We start from the raw sequence: 8,069 nt of genomic DNA, 5'->3' as shown, positions 1-8,069 counted from the left end.
AATTGAGTTAGTTTTTGAAAGGAATAATTTCTGCAAATGAACGTTTTGAAGCTAGGGAAAGGCTAATTTTGATCCAAGTAGGCCTATTTAGCTGAGTTGAAGAAACACTGCTATCTCTCGAAAGAAAAGCATGTGTGTTACAACCGGCAACACCTAGCACTTTGTTTCCTGGTGAGAACTGAGTTAGTTCTTCAAAGGAATACTTCCTGAAATCAGAATTTTCAAGTGGAGAAAGGCTCCTTTTGTTCCAAGTAGGCCTGTTCAGCTCTGTTATGAAACACATGTATCTCCCCAAAAAAAGTAACGGCTGTTTTAGAAGCAGGAGCATCTAGAAGACTGCATCTCTGTGCATATTTACTCAGTTCTTCGAAGGAATCCGTCCTGCAAATCAGAATGTTAAAGGTGGAGAAAAGCTCATTTTGTTCCAAATAGACCTATTCTGTTAAGTTGAAGAAACTCATGTATCTCTGGAAGGAACACCATCTCTGTTTGAAGCAGGATCATCTAGCACATTGTTTCCCTTTGCAATTGGTGTTCGTTTTCTAGAGAAATACTTCCTTCAATTTAGGAGTTTCAAGGTGGAGATAGGCTGTAATGAGTCCAAATACACCTATTGTGCTGAGTTGAAGAAACACATGTATCTCTCCAAAGAAAACAATGTGTTAGAAGCTGTAGCCTCTGGCACATTGTGTCCCTGTAAGAATTTAGTTAGTGTTGGAATGGTGTACGTTGTGCAAATCAACATTTTCCCGGTGTAGAATGGCTCATTTTGTTCCTTAGAGGCCTATTCTGCAAAACAAAAGAGGCTCAGGTATCTCGTGAAGGAAAAGCATGTGTGTGAGAAGCAGGAGAATCCGGCACACTGTTTACCTGTGAGAATTCAGTTTGTTTATTGAAGGAATACTTACTGAAACCAGTGTTTTCAAGGGTGAGAAAGGGTCAATTTGATCCAAAGAGGCCTACGCAGGTAAGTTGAAGAAACATATGAATCTCTGGAAAGGAAACCACGTATGTTCGAAGCAGGAGCATCCAGTACATGGTTTCACTGTCCTTAATGACCTACGTTTTCAGAGCAATACTTCCTGCAACTTTGGAGTTCCAAGCTGGAGATAGGCACCGTTTGCTCTAAAAGGGCCTATTCAGCTAACGTGAAGAACACATGGACCTCTCCAAAGACAACCATCTATGTTCGAAGCTGCAGCATCTAGTACAGTGTTTCACTGTGAGAAGTGATTTAATTTTGAAAGGAATACTTCCTGCAAATCAAAGCTTTCAAGGTGGAGAAAGGCTGATTTTCTTCCAAATAGGCCTATACATGAAAGCTGAAGAAAGATCTTCATCTCTCGAGAGAGAACAATCTGCGTGAGGTACAGAAGTATGTATGGCATATCTTCCCTGTGAGAACAGTGGTAGTTTCTGAAAGGAAGATTTCATGCATCTTAGGTGTTTAAGGTGGATTTAGACTCTGTTTGCACCAAATAGGCCTATTCAGCTGATTGGAAGAATCACATGTATATCTCAAAGAGAAACCATCTATGTTGGAAGTCTCAGCATCTATCACATTGTTTCCCTGTGATAATTTAGTTTACTTTTCAACGGAATAATTCCGGCAAATCATAGTTTTCAACGTGGAGAAAGGCTCAGTTTGTTTCATGTAAGCCTATCCAGCTGAGTTGATGAAACATCTGCATCTCTCAAAAGAAAACCATCTGTGGCAGAATCAAGGGCATCGAGCACATTGTTTACCTATGAGAACTGAGTTAGTTTTTGAAAGGAATACTTGCTGCAAATCATGGTTTTCAAGTTGGAACGAGGCTCATTTTGTTCCAAACAGGCCGATTCAGCTACGGTCAAGAAAGACATGTATGTCTCGAAAGAGCAACATCTACTTAGAAGGTGCAGTATCTAGTATACTGGTCCCTTGTGAGAACTGAGCTCGTTTCTGAAGCGTATAATTCCAGCAACTCACAAGGTTCAAGGTGGAGAAAGGCTAAGTTTCTTGCCACTAGACTTACTAAGCTTAGATGAGGAAACACATGTGTCTCTCAAAAGAAAACAGTGTGTGTTAGGAGCTTCAGCATCTAGCGTGTTGTTTCCCTGTGAGAATTGAGATAGTTTTTGAAAGGAATGTCAACTTCAATTCTCAGTTTTCAAGGTGGAGAAAGGCTCATTTTGTTCCCAATAGGCCTATTCAGCTTCGTTGAGGAAACACGTGTGTATCTGCAAAGAAAACCGTCTGTGTTAGGAGCAGGAGCAACTAGCACATTGTTTACCTCTGAGAAAGGAGTTGGTTTTGGGAAGGAATACTTCCTTCCAATCTGCATGTTCAAGGTGAAGAAATGCTCATTTTGTTCCAAAGAGTCCCATCCAGGTAAGTTGAAGGAACACATGTATCTCTCAAAGGAAAACAATCTGTGAAAGGAGCAGGAGCACCTAGTACATTGTTTCCCTGTGTGAACTGACTGGGTTTTTGATAGAAATACTTCCTGAAACCTAGCAGTTTCACGATGGAGATAGGCTCTGTTTGCCCAAAAGAGGCCTATTCAGCTGACTTGAAGGTACACATGCACCTCTTCCAGGAAAACCATCTACTTAAAAGCTACAGCATCTCTCACATTGTTTCCCTGTGCGATCAGAGTCCGTTTTTGAAGGAAAGACTTGCAGCAACACCGACCATTCAAAGTGGACAAAGGCTCCTTTGTTGCAATTGGGCCTATTCTGCTGAGTTGACAAAACACATGTCACTCTCAAAATTAAACCATCTGTGGCAGAATCAGGACAATCTAGCACCTTATTTACCTATGAGAGAATTGAGTTAGTTTTTGAAAGGAATAATTTCTGCAAATGAACGTTTTGAAGCTAGGGAAAGGCTAATTTTGATCCAAGTAGGCCTATTTAGCTGAGTTGAAGAAACACTGCTATCTCTCGAAAGAAAAGCATGTGTGTTACAACCGGCAACACCTAGCACTTTGTTTCCTGGTGAGAACTGAGTTAGTTCTTCAAAGGAATACTTCCTGAAATCAGAATTTTCAAGTGGAGAAAGGCTCCTTTTGTTCCAAGTAGGCCTGTTCAGCTCTGTTATGAAACACATGTATCTCCCCAAAAAAAGTAACGGCTGTTTTAGAAGCAGGAGCATCTAGAAGACTGCATCTCTGTGCATATTTACTCAGTTCTTCGAAGGAATCCGTCCTGCAAATCAGAATGTTAAAGGTGGAGAAAAGCTCATTTTGTTCCAAATAGACCTATTCTGTTAAGTTGAAGAAACTCATGTATCTCTGGAAGGAACACCATCTCTGTTTGAAGCAGGATCATCTAGCACATTGTTTCCCTTTGCAATTGGTGTTCGTTTTCTAGAGAAATACTTCCTTCAATTTAGGAGTTTCAAGGTGGAGATAGGCTGTAATGAGTCCAAATACACCTATTGTGCTGAGTTGAAGAAACACATGTATCTCTCCAAAGAAAACAATGTGTTAGAAGCTGTAGCCTCTGGCACATTGTGTCCCTGTAAGAATTTAGTTAGTGTTGGAATGGTGTACGTTGTGCAAATCAACATTTTCCCGGTGTAGAATGGCTCATTTTGTTCCTTAGAGGCCTATTCTGCAAAACAAAAGAGGCTCAGGTATCTCGTGAAGGAAAAGCATGTGTGTGAGAAGCAGGAGAATCCGGCACACTGTTTACCTGTGAGAATTCAGTTTGTTTATTGAAGGAATACTTACTGAAACCAGTGTTTTCAAGGGTGAGAAAGGGTCAATTTGATCCAAAGAGGCCTACGCAGGTAAGTTGAAGAAACATATGAATCTCTGGAAAGGAAACCACGTATGTTCGAAGCAGGAGCATCCAGTACATGGTTTCACTGTCCTTAATGACCTACGTTTTCAGAGCAATACTTCCTGCAACTTTGGAGTTCCAAGCTGGAGATAGGCACCGTTTGCTCTAAAAGGGCCTATTCAGCTAACGTGAAGAACACATGGACCTCTCCAAAGACAACCATCTATGTTCGAAGCTGCAGCATCTAGTACAGTGTTTCACTGTGAGAAGTGATTTAATTTTGAAAGGAATACTTCCTGCAAATCAAAGCTTTCAAGGTGGAGAAAGGCTGATTTTCTTCCAAATAGGCCTATACATGAAAGCTGAAGAAAGATCTTCATCTCTCGAGAGAGAACAATCTGCGTGAGGTACAGAAGTATGTATGGCATATCTTCCCTGTGAGAACAGTGGTAGTTTCTGAAAGGAAGATTTCATGCATCTTAGGTGTTTAAGGTGGATTTAGACTCTGTTTGCACCAAATAGGCCTATTCAGCTGATTGGAAGAATCACATGTATATCTCAAAGAGAAACCATCTATGTTGGAAGTCTCAGCATCTATCACATTGTTTCCCTGTGATAATTTAGTTTACTTTTCAACGGAATAATTCCGGCAAATCATAGTTTTCAACGTGGAGAAAGGCTCAGTTTGTTTCATGTAAGCCTATCCAGCTGAGTTGATGAAACATCTGCATCTCTCAAAAGAAAACCATCTGTGGCAGAATCAAGGGCATCGAGCACATTGTTTACCTATGAGAACTGAGTTAGTTTTTGAAAGGAATACTTGCTGCAAATCATGGTTTTCAAGTTGGAACGAGGCTCATTTTGTTCCAAACAGGCCGATTCAGCTACGGTCAAGAAAGACATGTATGTCTCGAAAGAGCAACATCTACTTAGAAGGTGCAGTATCTAGTATACTGGTCCCTTGTGAGAACTGAGCTCGTTTCTGAAGCGTATAATTCCAGCAACTCACAAGGTTCAAGGTGGAGAAAGGCTAAGTTTCTTGCCACTAGACTTACTAAGCTTAGATGAGGAAACACATGTGTCTCTCAAAAGAAAACAGTGTGTGTTAGGAGCTTCAGCATCTAGCGTGTTGTTTCCCTGTGAGAATTGAGATAGTTTTTGAAAGGAATGTCAACTTCAATTCTCAGTTTTCAAGGTGGAGAAAGGCTCATTTTGTTCCCAATAGGCCTATTCAGCTTCGTTGAGGAAACACGTGTGTATCTGCAAAGAAAACCGTCTGTGTTAGGAGCAGGAGCAACTAGCACATTGTTTACCTCTGAGAAAGGAGTTGGTTTTGGGAAGGAATACTTCCTTCCAATCTGCATGTTCAAGGTGAAGAAATGCTCATTTTGTTCCAAAGAGTCCCATCCAGGTAAGTTGAAGGAACACATGTATCTCTCAAAGGAAAACAATCTGTGAAAGGAGCAGGAGCACCTAGTACATTGTTTCCCTGTGTGAACTGACTGGGTTTTTGATAGAAATACTTCCTGAAACCTAGCAGTTTCACGATGGAGATAGGCTCTGTTTGCCCAAAAGAGGCCTATTCAGCTGACTTGAAGGTACACATGCACCTCTTCCAGGAAAACCGTCTACTTAAAAGCTACAGCATCTCTCACATTGTTTCCCTGTGCGATCAGAGTCCGTTTTTGAAGGAAAGACTTGCAGCAACACCGACCATTCAAAGTGGACAAAGGCTCCTTTGTTGCAATTGGGCCTATTCTGCTGAGTTGACAAAACACATGTCACTCTCAAAATTAAACCATCTGTGGCAGAATCAGGACAATCTAGCACCTTATTTACCTATGAGAGAATTGAGTTAGTTTTTGAAAGGAATAATTTCTGCAAATGAACGTTTTGAAGCTAGGGAAAGGCTAATTTTGATCCAAGTAGGCCTATTTAGCTGAGTTGAAGAAACACTGCTATCTCTCGAAAGAAAAGCATGTGTGTTACAACCGGCAACACCTAGCACTTTGTTTCCTGGTGAGAACTGAGTTAGTTCTTCAAAGGAATACTTCCTGAAATCAGAATTTTCAAGTGGAGAAAGGCTCCTTTTGTTCCAAGTAGGCCTGTTCAGCTCTGTTATGAAACACATGTATCTCCCCAAAAAAAGTAACGGCTGTTTTAGAAGCAGGAGCATCTAGAAGACTGCATCTCTGTGCATATTTACTCAGTTCTTCGAAGGAATCCGTCCTGCAAATCAGAATGTTAAAGGTGGAGAAAAGCTCATTTTGTTCCAAATAGACCTATTCTGTTAAGTTGAAGAAACTCATGTATCTCTGGAAGGAACACCATCTCTGTTTGAAGCAGGATCATCTAGCACATTGTTTCCCTTTGCAATTGGTGTTCGTTTTCTAGAGAAATACTTCCTTCAATTTAGGAGTTTCAAGGTGGAGATAGGCTGTAATGAGTCCAAATACACCTATTGTGCTGAGTTGAAGAAACACATGTATCTCTCCAAAGAAAACAATGTGTTAGAAGCTGTAGCCTCTGGCACATTGTGTCCCTGTAAGAATTTAGTTAGTGTTGGAATGGTGTACGTTGTGCAAATCAACATTTTCCCGGTGTAGAATGGCTCATTTTGTTCCTTAGAGGCCTATTCTGCAAAACAAAAGAGGCTCAGGTATCTCGTGAAGGAAAAGCATGTGTGTGAGAAGCAGGAGAATCCGGCACACTGTTTACCTGTGAGAATTCAGTTTGTTTATTGAAGGAATACTTACTGAAACCAGTGTTTTCAAGGGTGAGAAAGGGTCAATTTGATCCAAAGAGGCCTACGCAGGTAAGTTGAAGAAACATATGAATCTCTGGAAAGGAAACCACGTATGTTCGAAGCAGGAGCATCCAGTACATGGTTTCACTGTCCTTAATGACCTACGTTTTCAGAGCAATACTTCCTGCAACTTTGGAGTTCCAAGCTGGAGATAGGCACCGTTTGCTCTAAAAGGGCCTATTCAGCTAACGTGAAGAACACATGGACCTCTCCAAAGACAACCATCTATGTTCGAAGCTGCAGCATCTAGTACAGTGTTTCACTGTGAGAAGTGATTTAATTTTGAAAGGAATACTTCCTGCAAATCAAAGCTTTCAAGGTGGAGAAAGGCTGATTTTCTTCCAAATAGGCCTATACATGAAAGCTGAAGAAAGATCTTCATCTCTCGAGAGAGAACAATCTGCGTGAGGTACAGAAGTATGTATGGCATATCTTCCCTGTGAGAACAGTGGTAGTTTCTGAAAGGAAGATTTCATGCATCTTAGGTGTTTAAGGTGGATTTAGACTCTGTTTGCACCAAATAGGCCTATTCAGCTGATTGGAAGAATCACATGTATATCTCAAAGAGAAACCATCTATGTTGGAAGTCTCAGCATCTATCACATTGTTTCCCTGTGATAATTTAGTTTACTTTTCAACGGAATAATTCCGGCAAATCATAGTTTTCAACGTGGAGAAAGGCTCAGTTTGTTTCATGTAAGCCTATCCAGCTGAGTTGATGAAACATCTGCATCTCTCAAAAGAAAACCATCTGTGGCAGAATCAAGGGCATCGAGCACATTGTTTACCTATGAGAACTGAGTTAGTTTTTGAAAGGAATACTTGCTGCAAATCATGGTTTTCAAGTTGGAACGAGGCTCATTTTGTTCCAAACAGGCCGATTCAGCTACGGTCAAGAAAGACATGTATGTCTCGAAAGAGCAACATCTACTTAGAAGGTGCAGTATCTAGTATACTGGTCCCTTGTGAGAACTGAGCTCGTTTCTGAAGCGTATAATTCCAGCAACTCACAAGGTTCAAGGTGGAGAAAGGCTAAGTTTCTTGCCACTAGACTTACTAAGCTTAGATGAGGAAACACATGTGTCTCTCAAAAGAAAACAGTGTGTGTTAGGAGCTTCAGCATCTAGCGTGTTGTTTCCCTGTGAGAATTGAGATAGTTTTTGAAAGGAATGTCAACTTCAATTCTCAGTTTTCAAGGTGGAGAAAGGCTCATTTTGTTCCCAATAGGCCTATTCAGCTTCGTTGAGGAAACACGTGTGTATCTGCAAAGAAAACCGTCTGTGTTAGGAGCAGGAGCAACTAGCACATTGTTTACCTCTGAGAAAGGAGTTGGTTTTGGGAAGGAATACTTCCTTCCAATCTGCATGTTCAAGGTGAAGAAATGCTCATTTTGTTCCAAAGAGTCCCATCCAGGTAAGTTGAAGGAACACATGTATCTCTCAAAGGAAAACAATCTGTGAAAGGAGCAGGAGCACCTAGTACATTGTTTCCCTGT

The sequence above is a fragment of the Castor canadensis genome, chromosome 16 (assembly GCF_047511655.1).
Source record: "Castor canadensis chromosome 16, mCasCan1.hap1v2, whole genome shotgun sequence".
NCBI classification, from domain to species: domain Eukaryota; kingdom Metazoa; phylum Chordata; class Mammalia; order Rodentia; family Castoridae; genus Castor; species Castor canadensis.
This window is presented reverse-complemented; position numbering follows the sequence as displayed.